Source organism: Fundulus heteroclitus, chromosome 20, assembly GCF_011125445.2.
Source record: "Fundulus heteroclitus isolate FHET01 chromosome 20, MU-UCD_Fhet_4.1, whole genome shotgun sequence".
In the NCBI taxonomy this organism is placed as follows: domain Eukaryota; kingdom Metazoa; phylum Chordata; class Actinopteri; order Cyprinodontiformes; family Fundulidae; genus Fundulus; species Fundulus heteroclitus.
In genome coordinates, this window is record NC_046380.1 from 36,575,567 (window position 1) to 36,598,994 (window position 23,428).

The window sequence follows — 23,428 nt, forward strand, 5'->3', positions numbered from 1 at the left end:
CCACAACCCAAAACCTAAACAAATTCAAATTCCAGGGGACCATGACAAATGGAGTTCACCTGTGTGAAATTCGTCTGAAGCCTTTGCAGAAGGCTTCAGACCTGGATGAGCATTTGAGCTCTCCAGGCTAGCAGAGCAATAATCTGAGAAGCAGCCCAGAGGTCCACGGCAACTTTAAACAACCTGCACAGATCTCTTGACGGGATAACTACTAGCAGTGCGCTCCACAAATCTGCCCATTTCACAGGCAACCCAGTCTTGTTCGACGTTTTTCACAAGCCATTTAGTCGGACATGGCAAACAAACTGGAGAAGGCCCTCTGATCAGATGAGACCAAAAATAACATTTATGTGTGCAGGAAAAACAACACTGAATATTACCCTGAACTCATCATTCATACACTAGCTCATCATGTTGCCAGCTTTGTGCTTGTGGGGGCGATAACTAATGTGTGGCACATTTTTTAGACTTCCTTGTAAAAAGTAATAATCAATAATTACACTACATATTCCTTACACATGCACTGCTTTGTGTTGCTCTTTTACTCAGTATTCTCAAAAGATCTTTTGACCGCTGCGTTTGTTATGTGATAAAATGTGAATCAATAATTACTTTTTTAAGGTACTGTGGGTACGAATGTATTACTATTAGTACTATATATGGCTTAAATCTACAATAAATTCAATTTATACCAAAGTAATCTAGTATTCCCTTTAACTTACTTACTTATAAAGGGACACCCTGTGTTGTGTGTGCAAACAAGCCTTAACAATCTCTTCTTGTACACTAACAAGCTTCTCTGGCCAGAATCATAAACAGCAAAAAACTTACCTGTCTGAGACTTTATGTGCATCCATTAACATACATCAAGGTCAGTACATTACAAAGTTAGCCGACAAAACACCTTCAAAGTTTTTCTCAGGTGTTCACTTCAGCAGAGCCCTTAAATAGAAAAATAAATTACTGCGCAAACAGAAACAGTAGCTGCGCTGACCCTGCTTGTGAATACATTTAAATAATATTTGATCTCCAAAAGGGTTGTATTTTGCTACGTAGAGTAAGAAATTATTTGGTAAATGTGCTTGAAAGGACACAAAACCGGATCAGAATATGGGATAACAAATATAATGTCAAACTGGTATTTATGCTCAGATCTTAAGTTGAAGGATTCAGTTTTTGGTGCTGAAATACAATTTTAGGTTGAGAGCAGGAATTCAGTGTTGTTTTTTATTTATTTTTTAATTTATTTATTTTAATTTTTGCCATTTAATGTACCAAATCATGCCCAACATCAAACTGTCACAATAGAGAGTCCAATGCCAAATATCTTCATTATTTCAGTTTTTTACGTGACTGCATGACCTGTCCTTGTGAAAAAGCTAATATTTACAAAAACACACACGGTAGTGGCCTGTGGCAGATCTGTAGAATTTCTGAAATGTTGAAAAGTTAGACAAAAAGTTAACTCAAGCTGAATTTAGTGAACTATTCACAGTCTACGGCACTAAATTTCATTAATAAAATACAACTATGGGGAAAGTGACTTCCCTTAACAGCACAGTTCCATGTCCTTTGAGTAATTGGTCCAATTATTAAATAAAGATACCGCTTTCAGCATTATAATAAAATGCACGTTTCTCAATAATAGACCCCATGATGTGTCAGGTGGTATCATGAGAAAACATGCTTTTTAATAACTTCCCAAAAGTAGAAAAAGGAGTATTTAACTCTGTAATCAGATTGTATTGATTCTGGAGTTTGCATGTTCTCACAGGCCTATTAGGTTAACTGATTATTCTATGTTACTTCTAGATGTGATTGTATGTCTATGTCGTTTTGTGCCCCTTTGTCGCTCCTCCCATCTAATAAGGTGTCCCCTGCCCTGAATGAGCTCTGGTAGCTCTGGCTACCTTGATTTCCCTAAAACCCAAAATGTTTAGTTTCTCCCATCAAACCTTACTGTGCTTTACACGCATCGTTGTTGGGATCCATGCGGGCTCAAAGTTTGTTGGCTGTTGTGTCTGCTCTGTTTGAGGCTTGTTAACTTTATTGGAAGCATCCACTCAAAAGTAGCACAGTGCATCAGTTTGGATGTGTTATAGTCCTTAATTGGCATGGGCAGTTTGATGTTAATTGGTTAGGCTATCTGCTTGAGTGCTCTGTTTGCAGTCAGCTGCTTAAAAGGCATGCTCCTTGTAGCTTGCCAAGTGTAGTTTTAAAAGTGTTAATGAGCGTAATGTGCAGTACTTCTTTATATTGAAAAAAATCCCACTTTCTCTATTTTGTAAGCAACAGCAAGCAGTGGATGAAGGAGGGGGATTCTCTTTGCTTCATACAGCTTCATACAGTCACTCTGGGACTTTCCCTGGCATCTCATCAAAATGACATTTAGCAGCAGAACCCGTATCATGAAAAATGTGTTATTATTATTACTCTTTATCAGAAACAATATGTTTATGCCAAGATCTCGGAAAGAGAATACGACTCAGCCACAATTGGATTGGGAGGTGAGACTTTAGAGGTCAGAAACTGTTGGATCTCTTTTCCCTATAAAAACCTAAAGCTATAAAATTATAAGTTTAACCTCTGTGCACATTTCACCAAGAGGGAAGACTGAATGAACAGCCATACAACACTGACCCTAAAAGGTTCATTCATTCATTCCCTTTTGAAATAATTCTCCAACATTTATTTAAAAAGATACAGGTCTTTTTTGACATCTGCCTTCATTTTCTGCTACACGTGTTTCTACCTGGTTAACATCTAAGTCACCAAATTGAAATGCACTTATCTTAATGGGATCGTCCTGGATTGTCAAAGTGAGGGTCTGTTAGCGGATGAAACACAGCTAACCTTTTACCTGCATTAGATAACTCTTGACACCTGTGTTTAGAATAAATCCAGACGAGTCAGTCCTTTAGAATTAAGCTAATGGCTTGTACGACAGGGGCCAAGACTAAAAGGATTTCTTCCCCTAAAAGCAGCTCCTCAAAAATTCTCAAAAATGTCAGGTTTATGTGAGCAATATTAGGACTCGTATGAGCTGTCAAGACTGTCACCACCATTGCATTGGATAGGCTTTTATCCACAAGCCCAAAATTATTTAAACAGGAAATGGCAGTGCATTGATCTTCCGGCGTGTAATATGCGCTAATGGAACATGGCTAGATTAATTACCAAACAAAAAAGCAATCCTCTGTAAAAATCAATAAAACTTAGGCTACAATTGTTTTTCTTGTTTACACCACTTTAATTTTATACCCTTTTACATCACTTACTCTCGCCCAAAACGCTTCACAGATGCCATTTCTTAGCCATTTCATACAGGAAGAGGATTTGTGTCGTACCACCTCCGCCTTTTTGATCCTGGAGTTGTTTTAAGGTGGTAGTAGCCCTCCCTCGATCTAGCTTCTAGCGTCAGTCAAACCAAAACTAATTTAGAGTTATACTAATTCAAAATGCCAAGAGTTTTTCAATTGCATTCACAATATTATCTGTTCATAAGGTTTTTACTGACGATTGAACATCTTGACCTTTTCCTTGAATAGAATAGAACAGCATTTTTATTGTCAACGTTTCACACAGTGAAAAGCAGTGTTAGCAGCTCCTAATTGGCAGTGGGAATTTCACACACGCACATACATACATATATATATATATATATATATATATATATATATATATATATATATATATATATATATATAAATTATACACTAAATGATACAAAAAACTAAGCTTTAGAACAATCAGGATATTTGCTACCTTCCGCACATACGTTCCGTCCCTCAGTTATTTCTAATTTCCTGATTAACTCGTTAGAGTTGTGTTACAAAATCTTCAGATTGCACTAAAGCCAGCGGATTTTTTTTTTTTTGATTTTTTTTTTGGATTTAAAATATAATAGAAAGTTACTGGATTGGACATTTTTAGCTCCTCTAAAAGTCCGTTCTGTTTGGGCTCAGCTCCATCAGTAACACATCCTTCCCTCTCTTCTTGACTGCCCAGTGGAACCAGCAACACTCCAGGGAGAAGACAACCTCTCCAACGGCCAATTACACCATTAATTGCCTATCAGATCCAATTTGGCATTGCAGTAAATGAAGCAAAGTATTTGCCTCTGTGTGTGGGGGAACTCTCTCTCTCTCTCTCTCTCTCTCTCTCTCTCTCCCCCTCTCTGTGTGTGTTACTGAATGTTTGAGGCCTAACACAGTGTGTTGCTCCTGTCATCCTCAATCAGTAGAATTGAAACATCTAATTGCCCAGCTCCCACTCGTTTGCCTTCCAAAACATTCCTTTTGTTTGCCTAATCAGGAGCTCGCACGCTCTCACGCGCGCAGTTGGATGCCGCGAGTTTTGCTCCGTTGCTGTCTGGAGGATTCCCTCGCATGTACCACACACGCACACATCAACATGTGCCACCAGTTTACTCCCCAGGAAAGGTATTAAAAGAGGAGCGACACTCTCCTTTTGCACTGCTGGGAGGTGAAGTAAGTGAGGAGGAGCACTTTGTTTTATTGCCTCTGTCACTGGCGAATGTGCTGACACATCTTTTAATTAATAAGAGGCATTAGGGAGCCTCTTCCTCCTTATTCTGCGCAGCGTTCCAGGACTGTGTTTGTAGCTGCTGGTTGGGGATATATGTAATAAAATTAAACACACTTTTTATTGTTAGTTTGTTTTTCCTGGTGCCCCTTTTCTTTTCCTGTTGTTTCCCTGTCTTTTTTTTAGAATAAATGTTTAACTAAATAAACTTGAACTTAGCCGCCGTGATTGAGCCCTCTCGTTCTGCACCTATAACCCTCGCTAACCGTAACGAGCCATGGAAAGATCAGGCTAATTGGAACATGGCAGGCGAAGAGTTCAAACTTCCGCTCTCCTCTCCGCCGCACATCCCTTTCCTATCCGAACAAAAAACGCAGATGGGACGCGAACGCCCACACACAAGAACGGAAACCAATAAAAACACATACACACCCAGCTCCGCGCAGCAAGAGTAATAGCCTGGCTGTTCATAAGATGTCTCATTATACCTGCAATTGACAAGTCGAAGACCTAACCGCTGATGCGTTCAGGGCTGTTGTGTCAATTTTTTATAGAGTTTCTGATTGATTTATTTTCACTGGGAAAGTGAATCGATGGAAATCTCATTAAGGTAGAAGGTAAAGGTCACAGCAGATGTGTAAATGAATGCCGGAGCGGTTCTTAACACAGTCTCTATATAGCTTCAGAAGGCCTTGTGTTGTGTTGCAAACCGTTCGTTCGGAAGACAAATGCTTTTTTAATGCCACTACTATAGTTGCCCAGCGCAGTGATAACACGAGGTAATATTTAAGATCCACCTCATTGAACAGATACTTGTGAGTCCTTTTTATCCGGATTGATTTAATCTTCAAAGCTCAAAAGCAAATTCGCACCAAACTGAAGGATCTGCTTAGTAGAGATAACTGAAGACGAGGTTAAAAGGCTTTGAAAATGGAATAATCAAAATAATTTTGAAAATCGTGTAAAAAATACGTGTGAAACATCCCCTTCAGTAACAGGTTTCACATGAAAAAACACATTTTATGGTCATTTTAACTATCTAATTTTTTTGTTCTCAGTCCCAAAATGGCTTTCAGTGTCGTCTTGTGCATGCTGCAAAATATGTTGTTTAGTTAACATGAATGCAGTCTGTTCAGCAGTCACCGTGTTTTAAGGGAGAGAGTTTTTGCAGTGTTTCTCTTTACGTCATGTGATGTGAAAAAAATGGTGGATAAGTGGATGGAAATCAGAGAAAAAGACCCAAAATGGCATATGTTTGGAAGGAAAAGAAACAAAAGCAGGAGTGTGATGGTGCAACAAGCTCATGACAGTACACGACATTGGGTTCACCAGCTCAAAGTAAGGTCATATACCCTTTGTTTAAAGAATTTCTGATAACTGGGGGAATGTTACAGTCTAGCTGTCAATCAATGTTTTCATTCTTGTTTTGTTCTTAGTGGGTAAGGAATCTGTTTTCTGATCTTAGTTGATAAGATCTGTATCAGCTGAGTGAATACAGGACTGTGAAAGTCCATTTAAGGGGCTAACTATATATTAGTGGAGCACAACCTTCCAGAGTATGGTAAATAAAATATTTCAAACAACGATATTGTGATGAAGGTTGCAATCAGATTTTTTTGGTCAGCTTTCAAATCTGTCAATGCTGCTGGCAAAAAAAAAATAAAAACTATATGATGAAAAAAATTCAAAACGACTTAATAAGAGCCTTAAACATAGACACAGGATGTCAAATCTATAACACAAACCTTCCAATCAGGGGCTCATTATGACAGCTTAAACTGTAACACTGCAGCTAAATACAGCTTTGTAAGGCAGACCAGTCAATTATCTAGATGTTCAGAAAAAGTTAGTACATCTAAAAAAAAAATGAACAAGGCAAAGAGAAGTGAGATGAACCCAAAACTACATACCAGCTCTACCTCATCCTCTCCTAATGATTTCAAACTCAGCGTGGGACTCTGCAGACCCTGAGGAGCTGGCACCTAAATGCAGGTGCTGTTCTTTCATGACAGTACTCCCTGTCACTTTTTTTTTTTTTACCAAAGAGCGAGCCTATCTGTACTATGTTGGTATTATCTCGCAGTGTTCATTCCTCGTGAAAAACCTGGAAACGTCTCAGTGGGAGATCACCGTGTTCTCGACTGTTAAACGATCTTGATAAGTCCCAGCGAACTGTGCGATTTGAAGCCTGAAGGGAGAAATGTTTCCCAGACTCCGCCTAAAAGAAGAGTGTCTGGTCACCTCTTGTCTCTGCTCGTGTCCTCTCTTTTTTTCCCCCCGGGTGTTTCTCTCAGTCTGGACGTTTGACAAGCGAGCAATGATTTGTATGGGTGCAAATTAAGGCCTATTTTATACGTCATGTGAGCCCCAAAGAAGTCTCCTTTTTTTTTACCGTCATGACCCACATTTGCACAGATTTCTGATAGAGGACCTGTAAATTGCCTTTCTGGTGGTGTGAAGCCAGCACTTTGGGTTGGGTTCCAGAAGACCAGAAAGTTGTCGTGTTTACACTTCTCAGATAAATGATGTGGTGCGCTGTTTGCTTTAATAACGGCGCTGAATGCAGAGACACATGTAATTGCTTCGATGTGGCTCCGATGTCTGCAAATAATAGCCTTTCCCCCTGTATACAGTGCCACCCAGGCTGAGAGAGATGAACATGCAGGCCTATGTGTGTGTGTGTGTGTACTTGTACTTGCAGCTGAGTGAGGACACATTTTTCGTATTTTACCACCAAAGTAAGGAGTTTAATATAAAATGAGGACATTTCTTTTCTCCTCCCTTTTTTTCTGGGCTGGGGGCTAGATTTAGGACTAAGGTGTCAATTAGGGGTAGGGTACGGCCAGAGAAAGGCTTGAAAGTGAATGGAAGTCTATGGAAGTCAAGGCTTGGTTCTCACTTTGTATTTTAAACAAAGATATGTGTGTGTGTGTGTGTGTGTGTGCAAGCGTGCATGTGTATGTGTACAAATTTTAGTAACCACAAGAAATACCCCATCCCTTCCCATCCTTGGTTTTTGTCTGGATTCACATCCCAAGGGCCTGATTGATATGAAATGTCACTTTGAATGTAAAATTTTTAATGAAAAGCCAAACAACGACCTGGAATATTGCTTGTGTGAGTAGCAGGAGGGGGAGGCAAGTGCCCTGGCGACGACAGCGACACAGGTTGTTTCTCTCTTGATTGTACTCTTTAGGAATTCATTGGACGCCTCTATGATATTAGTGTTGTAGCAAATGTAGCCTGCGGGCAGGCAAGGCAGCCAGTGCACTGCTGCTCTCTACAGATGACGGTTCCAGGGAAGAGTGTTGCCTGCAACCGGGGCCCTGGTGCAAACCTGCTGAGAAACAAGTGCAAGCGTACAGGACAGTTCCTGTACAGTGGCTTGGAGAAGTATCCGCCCCACTTGAGGTGTTTTGCATTTTGCCAAGTAACCACAAACATCTCTAAATTTCATTTGGGTGTCTTGTGCTAGATCAACACACTGTAGTGCACAATGAAATTCTATGTGGTTTTACAAATTATGGCATGCCCTTGTATTCCATCACATTTACCCCCTTAATGAAAAAAAAAAAATCAACCCATTACCTTTAGAAGTCACTTAATTAATAAACAGACTCCAGCAGTTTGTGATTCAATCTCAATATAAATCCAAGTGATCTATGAAGGCTTCAGATGTTTGTCAGATAACAGTACAGAATCATTAAATTGAATGCAGTCCAGTTCCAGTTGTGGCACCGCAAGGAACCCAGATAATAAAAAAAAAAACAACGTGTCAACTCGCATCATTTGCATGCGTTTGAAAGTCCGGTTACCGAGGCCGTGTGGCACTGGGAAAAGTTCCACAAGTAGGAAGTTTGACCGGATGCCGCAGCGTTCCCCCGGATCAAGCTCCTGAATTTCACCAGCTAAACAGGAAACGTCGGGCGCTAGACAGGATAAAGTCCCGGTGAACTTCAGAATAAAATCACTGCACCAACTTACCAGCCTGACTAGTGTAAACAAAACGGCAACACACAGACACAAGGAAACAGAGGAGCTTTTGAAGGATGACATAGGATATTTAAGCGCACGGATAATGTGTTTTGTCCTAAAACAATTTCAAATCATGGCTGTTTTTTAATCATTTATGAGGAATAGCAACAGTAAGGACCACATGAACTTCTTTTCTGGCTCGGCAGCCAAAGCCGTGGCTGTTTCCCTAGGAGCAGTGTGAGTCGGGGTTTGCAGAAAACCACAACTGGATCAGGACCGTAACCCGCACCATATTCAATATGAGCCTGGCGTCACTCTATAGATGTCAAAAGTTGGTAGAGACACAAGTCAATCCTTGCTGCTGTATTTGAAACAAAAGGGGGTTTTATGCACTAGTGACTCATGGGGCTTGAACTGAAACACAGGCCACCGTTTTCAGGTATTTCTTTGTGAAACACTGTTCAAAAGCCCTGCATTATTTTCTTTCCACTTCACAATTGTGCCTCATTTCTTGTTGGTCCTTCCCAAAAAAAAAAAAGTCTCTTGCGGCGGTAACATGACAGAGTATTCCAAAGTTGAAAAGGTTTATTGGATATTTTCAAGGCACTGTAAATGTTGTATATGCTGTCTTCACATAAGTGCTCTTTCCTACCCTCTTTTCAATTCACTTACTGTTTTAATTGGCTTCATATTATAAATGTGTTGTGTTGCGCTCACATTACTTAGAAACAAACTCATCCTGGCTAACTGGCATAATTACTATTCTTTCTTTTTATTTTTTATTTTTTGCTTTTCTTTTTATTTTTTTGCTTGAGTGGCTGCAGTTTGCAAGCTGCAGAACGTCTCTCGCGGAAGCAGCTGCTCCTCTGCATCAAACCGGTGGGTATTTTTAAATGTCATTGGTGCAGCAAATGATCATGACTTGCCACAGGCAACTCCTGGACCTCTCTGGGACCCTGTTTGTCATGGTGCAGATATTACTCTCCGTATTCTTTTTTTTTTCTTCTTTCTTTTTTTTTGCAACATATGGCCTGCCGTGCACTTTTGAGTTTCTATAGTAACCCCTGCAGAATTCCCTTCTGGCAGCATGTTAATTAATTTATCTTTATTGATCTCATGTATCCCTCAAGCGTTTCAGCAGGGTGGCCTGAGAGCTGAAAGCTGTGTTGTTGATTGAATGCACAGTCTATCTTCAGATGCGATCACAAATCAGGACCCCATTGGGGAATAGCTGGGAGCGGGCCAGATTATGTTCTTTCATGCTGCAGTGGTAATGATTCATTTTATCGTACAAGACACAAAGTGACTGTAATTGCACGTTTGGTACGGGGCATCAGCCTCTGTTTTGCTAGTGCCCATGTGGACTATTAAAGCATTTTTTTTTTTTAAATGCAACTGTAGCCTTTGCGCTTATGGCACTGTATGGATATCAGGCTCGGCTTATTTAATATATTTTCTTCTGCTGCATCTTGGCAAAGAAGGGGCGAGATATTTCAGTTTCAGACTTTTATAATGAGCTGTTACTGCCAGTTCCCAGCGTAGCCTGACATTTACTCAAGGCAGGGCAAATAAAGATGGGGAAAAAATAACTGAATATTTGCCCAAGAACCCTCTTCACCTCAACCTTGCCTCCTTCTTCCTGATGTCTTTCACATCTTTTACTTATCAGATGATATATTTCATCTTCATATCTTTAGTGAATTGGAGGCAGCCCCGGCAAACAGAGAACAATAAAAATATTCTTATAGGCTCTCAAGGATCCATAGTCCGGAGCAGAAGGGTCATTACAAAATATGCTCAAAGGCCAGAATTATTTCCAAGCAGAGAGCTGGGACCAGCTTTTGAATTTGTTTGTATTTTTTTTGTCTTCTTTTTTGAATGAGAATTGAGAAGGTGGGGTTTGGACTTTGCATTTAAACCTTGATGCATAAAGGAAAACATTTTTTAAAAATACAGTATCTTAAATATTCAACAGCGTAGTCCCTATCAGGACGTTTTGTCCACAACCCCGATCAGAGTCATCTAAGAATAGACATTTGCTGGTACTGAATCACAGCCTGATCCATCATCGAGATCACCTCAGTGGCTTTAAGTGCACTAATATGAAACACTATGGTCTGCATTAGTATTGTAATGGTGCCCCATTCCATTTTCACACCAATGATGTTCCTGTCCTTTTTTATCATGACAGCAATAGACTTTCTCTCGACAGGAGCCTCTACTATAATGCTTTTGTAATTGTGACGGTAAATCTGACTTGCAAACAGAGCTAGAATGTTTAGTGATCTGGCGATGGTCAGAAGGCCCGCTGGTGGTGATGTATGGCAGCATCGCCTCTGTCAGTCTGCCCCAGGGCAGCTGATGCTACTAACAGCTCACCACCGTCAGGGTGTGAATGAGTGAATGATTGAATGTAGCGTAAAGCGCTTTGGGGTCATCCGACTTGAGAAAGCGCTATGCAAGTACATAGCATTTAACATTTAGTAAACTCCTATCTTGAAATGGGTTGATTATCGATGTCAAGGCATCTAAATTATTCTTTTAAACCATTATGCTTTGTGTAAATAATTTGCAGTCTCTGTCAAGTCAAATATAAATTAAAACATGCAGAAATTTAAACTTTTCTACTTTAAATAGATTAATGTAATCTTAGCTTCACCTTCATCTTTCAAACATTGGGAGGACAACGTGAAGAACTGGACTTTGATTACATATACTAGCATATACTAGCTTCATCCAATGTCATGAACAGAATAAATTCAGAATAATCATTCTTTTTGTCACAGTTTTGATTTTATTTTATTTTGTGGTGCTACTTCCAGTATTCAGCCGGTAAACTGGCAAAGAGATAATAGGGGAGGACATGTAAGCAGGTTCCCAAGGTCAGGAATCAAACCCTGGACAGCTGCATCGGGAATAGCCTTTGTTTATGCAGCAACTGTTCTACTGCTACGCCACACGCCGCCACCCGACATTTCCCCCTGCTTTAATATGTCTCAGGGCACATTGCTTGTGTATTTATCTTTATTATGTGAATATTTTCTGCTTTAGGAAGAGGATACATTCAAATGTAGATCAGGGTGTCATTAATTAGTGAATTATTACAAATCATAAAAGAACAGTGGCCTGCATTACTCTTTCTTAAACCTCAATCATACCTTCTCTGCTCAGCAGTGTTGTTAATCCTGTAAAAACATTAACAGGCCTTCAGTGGTTTTCTTCATCTCTCATTGATGGTATCCGATGGAAAATAATCCACTGATTGCAGGAATAATCCTGCACACTTTGGGTGGACGCACGTGCTGAAGCCACAAATTAAGCTTCTGATTATGGGTATAGAAGCACAACAAACCCTGCAAAGCTGGGCAAGTCCATACGTTTGGGATTCCCAAATACAAAAACATAACTGGGTAAACTAAACAGCAGTTAACTTAGAAATACACCTTACTACATACGATTAGCTATCAAAACAAACCTCTTTACTGTACTTGCACTTATCTTACTGGAAGATGTAAAGACAATCAATTCAATAACAGAATTACCAACACAAAAGTGGATCCAAAAGAAAAAAAAAAAAAATAGTTTCAAAACTATTTAAATTTATTGGCAAAACATACCAGTGGTTTGTTCGTAAAGACCAGCATCAAAGTTAGTGCATATGAATATGCCTTTAATCCTTGTTTAAGCTACATTTGACAGAAGTTTTTCAGAAAAAAAAGAAAAGAAAACAATATCAGAACCACGGGACGTATTCGGCAGTAATAAAAGAGGGCCAAACGTCTTTGATGCCTTTTGGAAAAAGACATTTAACTCCCGAGGTAAATGCATTTTAGTCTCAGTTGTGTTTCTGACCCAGTTGTTTAAGTCTGGGCCATATCGGTATCAAAGGTAAGAAAAATAACTGAGAAGAGAAAAAAAACAAAAACTTAAAAGGATGTTTGGAGCAGTAATCACACAAGACAGCTCAGCAGGAAGTAAATGAGTCAAAGTCGATGCAAGAAGAAGAAAAGTAGTTAAAAAAAGGGAACGATAGCCAGCTCGTGTCATTCTCTGTGACAGGAATGACTGGAGAGTTTGGAGACAGCTGTTGTCATGGAAACATATTTTTTTTAACACTGCTGACAGCCCGGCGGGCTCTCTGTGTTTTTCCAGTGAATGACAATGTCCGCTGCTAAAGATGTCATCCTCAGAAAAGAATAGGTGTTGGCTGTCAGTGGACCTGAGTGCTGACAGTGTCTTTGCTGAAGCTGCATTGTCCTCCATGGTCCACTGAGGATTCCAAGGGCTGCTCAGTCTGGCTTCAATCTGGCCTCTGGTTCTCATAATACTAGCTTGGGCTAACATACTGTAAGATTTAGGAAAGTGCAGCAGTATAAAAAAGCATAGGTTTTAGCAAAAAAACAACAACAAAAAAATAGTTTTTTTTGACAACCATAAGAAAATGCATTTATGCTACCGACACGTATTTTCACAAAGTCTAGGGCTGTGTTGACACTGCTGTGAATTGCGACCCAAATCCAATCTTTTTGCCCATATACAACCCACATCCGTCATTTTCATAAGACTACTGTTAATAGCTGTGCTGCTTTCTTCTTATCTTACTTCATCTTGCTATGATGCTTAATATTGTTGGCTCCCATTGCCAATAACAAGGAGTGATGTCATGTTTTTCTTTTTTTTTTCAAGTTTCTTTCTTTTTTAAACAAAACTTTATTGCAACTTTATTGAAACAATTACATTCACCATTATTTTCGTAAACGGTATGCTACTCTGTGACATCTTCTTCTGTTATCTGGTCGCTTTGCGGTCTTGAACCGATCAGACAGCAGCATGATACCGGTCGTATTTAACAGTAGTATGAACGGCCACCTAAAAAAAATCAGATTTCAGCAAAAAAATGAGAATTGAGCATCAAGACCTGCAGTGCGAACATAGCTTAAGTTCTAACTTAGCTGTTTTTTTATTCTGTTGTAGTTATGTAAATAAGGGCTAGGACAGTGAATATAGTTTGAAACTATATCAACAGTAACTAAATAAATCTACTATGATCTTCTCCAGGTTGCGTGTGACCATGATAATTCACACCCTCTATGCTATTGTGTCTCGGATTGCACTCGACTCTGTGGCTCTCTTGTAAAGTTTCAGCGCCCGAGGCAAAAGTCCTGCTTGTGATGCCCAGCATGCTGCGCACAGAAGCCGCGCTTTTAATTAAAATTAGTTTCTTCCCTCCGATCCTGGGAGGTGTGAACACTGCCTGTCACGTTAGCTCAACACAAACATATTTATTTTTGTTCCCAGATTCATTTAATGGGCTTGTCAAATCTGATGAAAATTAGAGGAGGCAGACGCAGCTGATAAGCCCCCCTGTTATTAGATGGGTTGGACGACTTGTTTGCCCGCCTCAGTTTGTCCTGGAACGGTGCATAAATGCCTGTGCGTGTACGACCAGCCTGCAATCTACAGAGCATCAATGACCCCGGCTAAACAGCACGGCTGGTTTGCAGAAAGTGATGATTAAAGTTGGCTTGACTCAAACTTTAAAGGGTGAATAAAGTTGGTTTATTTGCATTTTGTTTTAGTCTGCTCTGTCTGAAATGTATGCCTGAAGAGAAAAGAAAAACATTGGAGATGACAAATGTTAGTTATAGATTTTTTTCGTTTGGTATAGAGTAGGGGTGTACATCTATATCAAGCTTTTCAAAAACTATAATTAGTGTATAATATTCTCTTTAAGATTTTACTAGTGCCTTTGTTTCACTTTTTATGCTTTATACTAGTTCTAAAATGATCCCGGTGCCAAACAAGTTTTCCTTTTTTCACAAATAGAAGAAAGATTTCATAAATCTCAAACTGCTGCACAACTTATTAAGTAGTTAAGTTTTAAAGAGTCCAAAGTGAAATAGAATTTGAACAGAAAATGATCAAATTCTGTCCAGACAGATTAAAAACTGAAAAGTAGCCCTCTAGGTTTGTGCCAAAAGGATTCTTCAAAGCAGATGCTAACTTTAGCTTCATTAGCCACTACCAGTTTTCCAAGTGGAATATTCTCCCAGTGCATACAATTTTTTTTGTATCTTATTCAGTTTTCAGTATTCACAATGCTGCCACCAAAAAGTCTCAAACTATTGGAGGCTTCTGCAAAGCGTTTGCAACCTAACGTTGTTGGCTGGGCACGTGAGCAGCAGTCTTTTGAAGTCAGTTCTGTCATCAACAGCAGGGTAAATGAGAAACTAATTCCTTAATTCCTTCAGAATAAAAGCCTCATACATAGACACTGGATGTCAAACAAAAACCTTTAAAACAGACTCAAAATCATTACTTAAACTGATATAGCAACTAGAAAGTGCTTTGCAAGGAAGACTTCACTTTGACCTCTGTAAAGCACTCCGATATACGCATCCAAGGTCTCCGGCTTCAAACATGTGTATTGATGGCTCAAAAATAAAAGCTTCCCTTTACTTCACAAGAGAGAGACCCTGCTGATACTAGAGGTAAATGGCAGCATACAAGAAAGGCATTATTTAGATGAGACAAGTCATGGTGGTTTGAGATTGCAACGTTACGGAACGTGAGGTTTGACTAAATAAATGATGTGCACAATGTTTAAAGTAAAACGTCCAGTAAATTATGGGCTTTTGGCATCAAAATGCATACAGCTATTTTGCTGGAGTTTAGCCACATAATCTGTGCTTCTGGTGAAATGTTTTTTTTTCACTGCTTTTGCTGTTATACCAGAATAGATCAAATTGCAGTTTATTGGTACTATAAGAGACTGAATTGGGGCGATGATAGAATTTTACTGCTATCCCGCCACCCATAATAGGGAAAAGTAGCATTTGCTTTACAGAGGGTGCTTTTATTGAAAAGCTAATCTTGCCGAGGTTATGTAGACAAATGACAGCATTACACAAAAAACTGAAACATCTGCTCCCCATGGGATTTAATAGGCATGATTGCAATGTGTTTTTATTGTATTTGTTGTTCAAGTCCATTATTGTGTCATAAAAGTGCAAACTCTACGCACAAGGAACACAAGTGAGTCACAGGGAGCAAATGGAAAACAGAAGGAGCACTGTCAAGGGGACTGAGAAAAGGAAAAATGGACAATTCTGTTGCTAAACTTGAAAGTTTAATTCTGAGATTTGTAATACTGGTTTTCCTTTTCATGTTTTTTTTTGTTTTGTTTTGTTTTTTTTACACCTGACCTGCTCCACACTTTTAACTTGAACATTCTTGTGTTCACGTTGATGCTGCCAATCTAACAACTTTGTTGCCAGACATATTGACTTTTTTAAAGCCCAGCAGCTACTTCAGAAAAAATGAGCCTATCAAAAGCAGTTATGCCTCCTGAGAGTGAGGTCTTGTTCCCTCATCGCTTTTTTCTATCTCTGCTCTGTTAAGAGACTCATAAATAAGCACATGTGGGGTGCTCTGTTAAAAAGAAGCTGAAGTTTACATATATATATTTTTTTATTTTCTCTTTGAGTATTCATTCCCATGTTAATCTGGCCAAAATCCCAGTTCTGGTGTGAATTTGCCATCATTCTGAACTGTATTTTAGCTCAGCATGCTGAGCTTTACCCTTCGATCTATGCTGGGAAACACCTCCATAACTGCAGAAATTTGTAAAGGTGCAATGTGCGCACACACTTTCACTGAGACAGCTAGACACAATTGAAACATACTGGCAAGCGACAGAAAGTGCTAAAAGGCAAATGGTTCAAAGTGTTACCTCAGTCTCTCACAAGAGGAAAATGTGTTCTCTGTCCACTTAGTGCATTTATACAACCAGTCTAAGAGCTCTGTTTGACCTTCTCTGTGTCTCAGTTTCCAGAACAAAACTCATCACCTCATACGTGACCCGCACTCTCACGTTTGCTTGCTTGCTGAGAGTCACTGTTGAACCATAACCAGAGCGCTTTTTCAGATGAATAAACACCCAACTTAATCTGAAGCCTCTTGAAACATATTAGTGCAGAGGTCTTCACAGGTCTTAGCAGTTTTGACCTGTTTTAATTATTTGATTACATGTAAATAAGTAATAAAAGTACAATATTTAACCAATATCTTCAATATCAGAAATTATCTGAAAATATTGTTTGCCGATAAAAATCTTAAAATCATTCTAGAGAGCTTCCAATTAATAACTTAGACATTTCTGTTAATATTTTATTAGATATTTTCATGGCTCAACGCTACAAATGTGACATCATGATACAATGTAGAATAGTCAGTGCATAGCTTTTATAACGGTGTAAATTTGATGTCCTCTCAAAATAACTAAACACATAGCTATTAATGTATGTACTTCTGCCAACAACATTAAATTCAGCCCGAAGGGAAAATGTCCAAATTGTCCCCAAAGTGTCAATATTTTGTGTGGCCACCATTATTTTCCCTGCACTGCCTTAAGTCTCTTGGGCCTGGAGTTCACTAGAGCTTTTGGGGTTGCCACTGGAATCCTCTTCCACTCCTCCATGGTGACATTACGGAGCTGGTGAACGTTAGAGACCTTGTTTTCCTCCACCTTCTGTTTGGGGATGACCAACAGATGCACAGTAGGGTTTAGGTCTGGAGACATTGCTTTGCCAGTCCAACACCTTTAGCCTCAGTCTCTTTAGCAAGGCAGTGGTTGTCGTGGAGGGGTGTTTGGAGTCATTATCATGTTGAAATGCTGCCCTACGTCCCAGTTTCTGATTCAGTATGCTATAGTACATGATGGCATTCATGGTTCCTTCAGTGAACTATTGCTCCTCATAGCTGGCAGCTCCTCTGCAGCTCCAAGCCATGACATTCCACCACCATGGTTAACTGTAGGCAAGACACACGTATCCTTGTACTCATCACCTGGTTGCCTCCACACACACTTGATAAACACACCAGATAAACCTATTTGGTTTATCTTGGTCCCATCAGACCGCAGTAGAGGGTTCCAGTAATCCAGTAGTCTACTTGTCTTAGCACATAGTTGTGGGCTCTCCTGCACATAATCTTTGAAATAGTCTTCCTCCTGGGTGGATAGCCATGCAGACCAATTTGATACAGTGTGTGATGTATGGTCTGAGCGTTGACAGGCTGACCCACCATCCTTTCAACCTCTGCAGCAATGTTGGTAGTACAACAGAAAACCTCTGGAAGTGACGCTGAACATGTGAACTCAACTTTGGTCAGTTATGGCAGGGCCTTTTCCAAGAATCTGTTCCGTATGGTCTTGGCCACCGTGTTGACGCTCAGAGTGTTGACAATCATTTTATAACCTAAGTCATCTTTATGTGGAGTAACAACTCCTTTTTCAGATGCTCAGGCAGTTATTTGCAATGATGGACCATGTTGAACTTCCAGTGATCAGAATGGGAGAGTGTGAGAGCAACAACACCTAATTCAGCACTCCCGCTCCACATTCACACTAAGACTTCATAACATGGAGAAGTCACCTGATGCTGGGGAGGGAAAATGGCTAAAACAATTTGGATATATTCACTATACTATGCTCACTTTTGCTGCCAGCAGTTAATTGGCTTTGTGTAGAGATATTTTGAGGGGACAGCAAGTTTACGCTGTTATACAAGCGGTCCACTGACCACCTTACATTGTGTCAAAGTGTCATATCTTCATTGTTGTCCCATGAAAAGATGTAGTAAAATATCTACAAAAATGTTTGAGGCGTACTTACTTTGGTGAGATACTGCAGCTACAAAAAATGTCCACATGGTTGTTTTGGTCAACAATCTCTAACTCATATTTCAAATACTTATTTATTTAATTAAGCAATAATGTTAAATTTCTTCTCTTGTCATAAATGTAGCTCCATTGACATGCTTATCAAATGAACAGTCTTCAATTTTTACTTTGATACATTAAGATTTTTCACTCTGGCTGCTTATGTTCACATAAATGTTGGGTCAGTAAGTAACGTTACATAAAGGTTATGGGATATAATGATATGAAGTATTAATTTCTCCTTCAATACGCTTCCAGTTGAATAAATTCAGGTGCTCCAGTCATTTCCATGGCTAGAGGAGTAAAAATAATGAGGCACCTATGAATACAGACCGCTTTTATAAACACTGTGAAAGAATTGACCACTTTTAGGAGCTAAGTGAATTCAAGTGCTGTACCGTGATAGGAAGCCACCTGTGCAGTAAGTTCATTCATGAAACTTCACCACTCCTAAACCCTCCACAATCAACTGTTATCGGTATGCTAAAGTGAAAGCAATTAGGAACAACAGAAACGCAACCATTTCATGGCAGGCCACATAAAATCACAGAGCGGGAAACAGCGCATAAAGAGGCCCATAGTGTGAAGAAGTTGCTAACACACAGCAGAGTCCATGGCCATAGAACCTTTTGGATTTGCTCATGATCAGTACACACTGAGCTTCATATAATAGTTTTCTACTGGTTTCCAAACCGTTCAACATTGCAGAGCATCAGGTGAATTGATGTAGAGACAGGACTTTAGAGCAGTTTAGATAGATCCTCTGAATTGATTAGATATATTATGGATTAATCTGGATTTGGGGAGTGATTGAAAAACATACTAGCCTGACTGAATATTGTCATGTGTAAAATTTGGTGGTTCTAAGGTTGAAGTTTGGGCTTTGCTGCTTAGTTCCATTTAAAGGAACTCCTAACACTGCGTTACATGAAGACCATTTCTGACAATTGTATGCTTTACACTAGGAAAAAGTAGTTTTTTTTTCACTTCAGACTTAGTTGTGCTTTAGTGCACAAAATAACATCCTTTATGACTCTGACAAGCTATTTTGACATTTGCAGAAATACACTGCTCCCGGACGGAAACAACCAATCAGAGCCAGTGGGAATGTGCGGCTCTCATTGGTTGTTAGCAGTGTCAGTCATTCTTGTGTTCACACCGCTCACATCCCCTTCCCCACACAGCGCTACCGTTATTCAAGCTCAAGCTGTGTGGAGAAATGGCAGAGAAACAACCTGCCTACTCCGAATTCCTTGAGTGGCACCTGGTCAGAAAACAAAGACAGGTAAACATTAGAACAGCACAGCAGGCTCTGCTGTGGGGGAGAAGCTGTTGATGGAGAGACCTATAAGGTGTGCTTGTTCAAGTCTTCAGGCTAAGTCCACGGTATTCTCAAAACTCCCTACACCAGCTTTAAGAATGGATAGGGTAAAGGTAAACGTCTCAATACTTTTGACAATTAAGTGTATGTTCTAGATTGGTTGAATAAATAATCAGTATCTTGCTTTGTACAATAATTCATTAAGGTACTTTGCCAGAAATGCTAGAAACTGAGACTTGGGGAAACTTTGACAGTTTTGTAGCATCAGTGGACTAGCTTGAAGTGTTGTTTGTGTGATCCTGCATTCCCAACTCCAAATAAGATTGCTTTAAAATATTGGGTCTCCCTCATTTCTGTCCCTCCACCTGACAGAACTCTCTCTCCGAATCTATCAGAAGACGTCTCAGAGGGCCAGTTAGACAGCGGGCTATAGCGAACCCCGGGGGTCCGTCATGGTATTTTGATGTCTTCAGGACGAAAATAAGCTCCCAGGGTCAGTCTGAGTGCTCTGTGTCCTTTGTTGGCCAACAGCAGCCTGTAAATCAAAGCTTCAGGAGGAGAAAGAAAAGACATTTCAGTGCAGTATAAAGACTTTGAACTTCTCCAAACAGCTACTGAAATGCCATGTCCACTTACAGACCTCCATCCAGTAACCAGCTCACGCACTTTGTCCTCCTGTGTCAAGATCAAAGACACTTGTCAGACACAAGTCTAGCTTAAACCTCACCTGTTCTCGCTGCTCATTGTTATGCTTCATGTTTTTTGCAATTAGCTTTTTTCTTTCCATATTTTAACCAGACTAGCAGAGCCGAGCTAGCTGTAACAAAGCCACAGTGCAAGTGGCTTAGACAAAACACTTTCTACGTTTCGACATGCACTTCATAATGTCTCTTCCAGCAGACACATAATAGAGCTCTAACAGACCCAGGGGAGATTGTTAAAATAGCAGGACAGGTTAGCTAAGACTTGCAGTGAAGTATTCCCATTTGGGGATCATCAAATAGACACAGAAGGGATTGATAGGAGCCTTAAGCCACTTCCTTACAGTCGGGCGCTGGACAGATATAACTGCCGGGATGAGTCCCAGGTGGGTGTGAGATACTTCACAGTACCCTTTAGCTGTTGCTTGTCATTAGAAGCTGGGGGGAAATGAAGGGTGGCTTCTGTTACTCGGTGAACAGACAGCAGTGCTCTTTGCTGCCTTAATGATTAAATGGGTTTGCAGGGAGATGAGTTAAGGGGGAGGGGAGGTGATAAGCTGACACGGAGCAAATGAAAAGAGACTGCTTGGCTGCCGCAGAGATCTAGGTGCACCTCATCTTTAATCATAACAGCGTGGAATCTATTTTTTGCTCGTTCTCCTTTTCTCAAATTTTCTCTATTATGCACGACTTGTGACTCCAGAGAACAGAAGCAGAGAGAAGCTGCTCCTGGGCGTATCCACCTGCCTTTCACCCTCATCATCTCGCTCCCAGCCTCTGAATCTGCAGGGCGTAACTAAAGATCCTCTGTCCTCCGTTGCCTACCTGACTCTTGATCTTCTCCAGCCCTCGTTCATTCTCCACCGGCCTTAATGACAGACATTTATTTAACTATTGGAAAAGAGATTAGTTTCAGTGGCATGGTTAAATTAAGGGAAAGAGGGCATGTTGTCTTTGCACATCACTCCTCAAATGGAGACCTCTCCACCCTCACTTGCATTCCACTTTAAACCATGATTGATGCCATTGAAGTCAGTCCTTCCTCATTCCTAACCATGGACGGCTCCAAAGAACCAACAGGATGACAATAATGAAAAAGATTATAGGGTTACTCTTAAAGCGGACAGGCTTTACAAAATGTTATTCCCCTAATGCAGCTGTGTTCTTCAGCCTTACCTTTTATAATTTCACATTGCAGACCACAAGCTGCAATGGTTCTGTTATAGACCAACACGTAGTTGTAAAGTTAAAGAAAAAGGATAATGATTTTCAAAATTCACTAAAAGTCTAATATTTGTGGCACAAATTTGAATTCAATCACCTTAACTTGAATACCTCTGAGTTAATAAGATTTAGATAAATAAAAAAAATCCCTGTCTAACCAAATTGCCTAGCTTGACTGGTTTGTTGGAGAGTACAAATTATCAAAAGGCATCAAAAGGTATCACAAAGACCAAGAAAAAGAGTAGATATTAAAAGTTGTGTAGAGATTTAAAGTAGGGTTAGGCTACAAAACAACATTCCAAGATATTGGTATTTTACAGACTTAACAAGATAAACCTAAGAAGACATGCTGTGCACCTACCCTGAAAGGAAAGGAGAGCATGAATCAAAAAAGCATTCACAAGGGCACTTACTTTTGAGAAGTTGCATGGATCCACAACCAAGGTATGAGAATACATGGCTTTTAGGGAGAAGGGGTAAGGAGAAAGCCTTTGTTGAAATACATTTATACAAGGTTTTGTTTGCTGTTTGCCATAATACATATACAGTAGGTAAGACAGCAAACAGGAAAGAAAAGACGCTGTTTAGATAAATCCATAATCCATTCAAAACGCTTTGTGCAGGAAATCTAACACTGCACATCAACCTGCCTGAACACGCCAGCCCAATAAAGAAACATGGAGACTGGAGCATTATGCTGTGGGGATTATTCTTCCAGAAGGTCAGGAAAGTAGATCAGAATTGATGAGAGGTTGAATGGAGCTAAATAAAGATCAATTCTAGGAGAGAATCTGTTAGATACCACAACAATGTTTTAGACTTTTGAGAGTTTAAGGACTTGTAACAACCAGCCGGTGACACAATTAAATGGTTTGGATCAAAGCATAAATGGTCCAGTTGATGGTCCAGGCCTTAAATCAGTTAAGAATTGGGGGATTCTTAAAAAAAATATATGTTCTCAGGCACTCCTCATTTAATTTGACAGAGTTTCAGCTTCTTTTAACACGCAATAATAGGCAATACATTGTCATCTTAGATGTGCAAAGCTGTTGGAGACATACACCCAAAATACTTGCAGCTGTGATTGGAGCAGAACTATTGACTCAGGGCCGCTGAATACAAATGCTCGCCAACCTTTTCAGTTGTTATTGACAAAACATTTTGAAAACCATGTATATGTTTTCTTCTATTAGCCATTCGTGCACTGCTCTATCTAGCAGTAAAATATCAAATAAGTACGTACATGGTCGTGGTCGTAATGTGACAATAAGGAAAAAGTTCATGGGGCAATAATATCTTCAGCATGGCATTGAAGGTTTACAGGTTCTTTGCGACTGGGATGTTGCTCTCTGCTAAGCGGCAGCATCAGATGGTACATGGAAGCATTGAGTCAGCAGTGTGTGCATCATTGTTCGTGTGTGTGTGTGTGTGAGAGAGAGAGAGAGAGAAAGAGAGAGAGAGAGAGAGAGAGAGAGAGAGAGAGAGATTTTTTTGCTTGAGCAGTCTGTTCTGGCGCAGTTGAAGAGCAAACTGCGACGAGATTCCTCCGTTCAGACATATGTTTAATGAAGTAGTCCTCACACGCACAGCCACAGTGGTATGCGTTCACATATGTCACTGACTATTCCTAAATGTATTTTAAATTGCCAGATGATTGCTTCCGCACACAAAAAAAACACACCTGTGCATATTAATATGAACACTCAACTGAATGCGAGTCACACGGGATGCGGCAGACGCGCGCGGCTCCTGCGGAGATAGACGGTGGCTGCAGGGAAGCAGTTGGCTGCTTAAAGCCCTGAAGCGCATGTCAGCTCCTCCCTCCTTCCCACTCTGGAGATCTGCATTTTAACTAAACATCTGGCTGTGTCAGCACCAGTTCGTCACAGCAGGGACATAAGCCCCCCCAACCCCACCACCACCGAACACCACCACCGATAAA

The 23,428-nt window shown here is 40.1% G+C and overlaps 1 protein-coding gene across 1 annotated transcript in view; it reads left to right on the plus strand.

Annotated features, from left to right (window-relative positions):
- The window catches only part of cdh4 (cadherin 4, type 1, R-cadherin (retinal)), a 370,809-nt gene that overhangs the window by 89,986 nt on the left and 257,395 nt on the right, over nucleotides 1-23,428 (plus strand). The window lies entirely within an intron of this gene.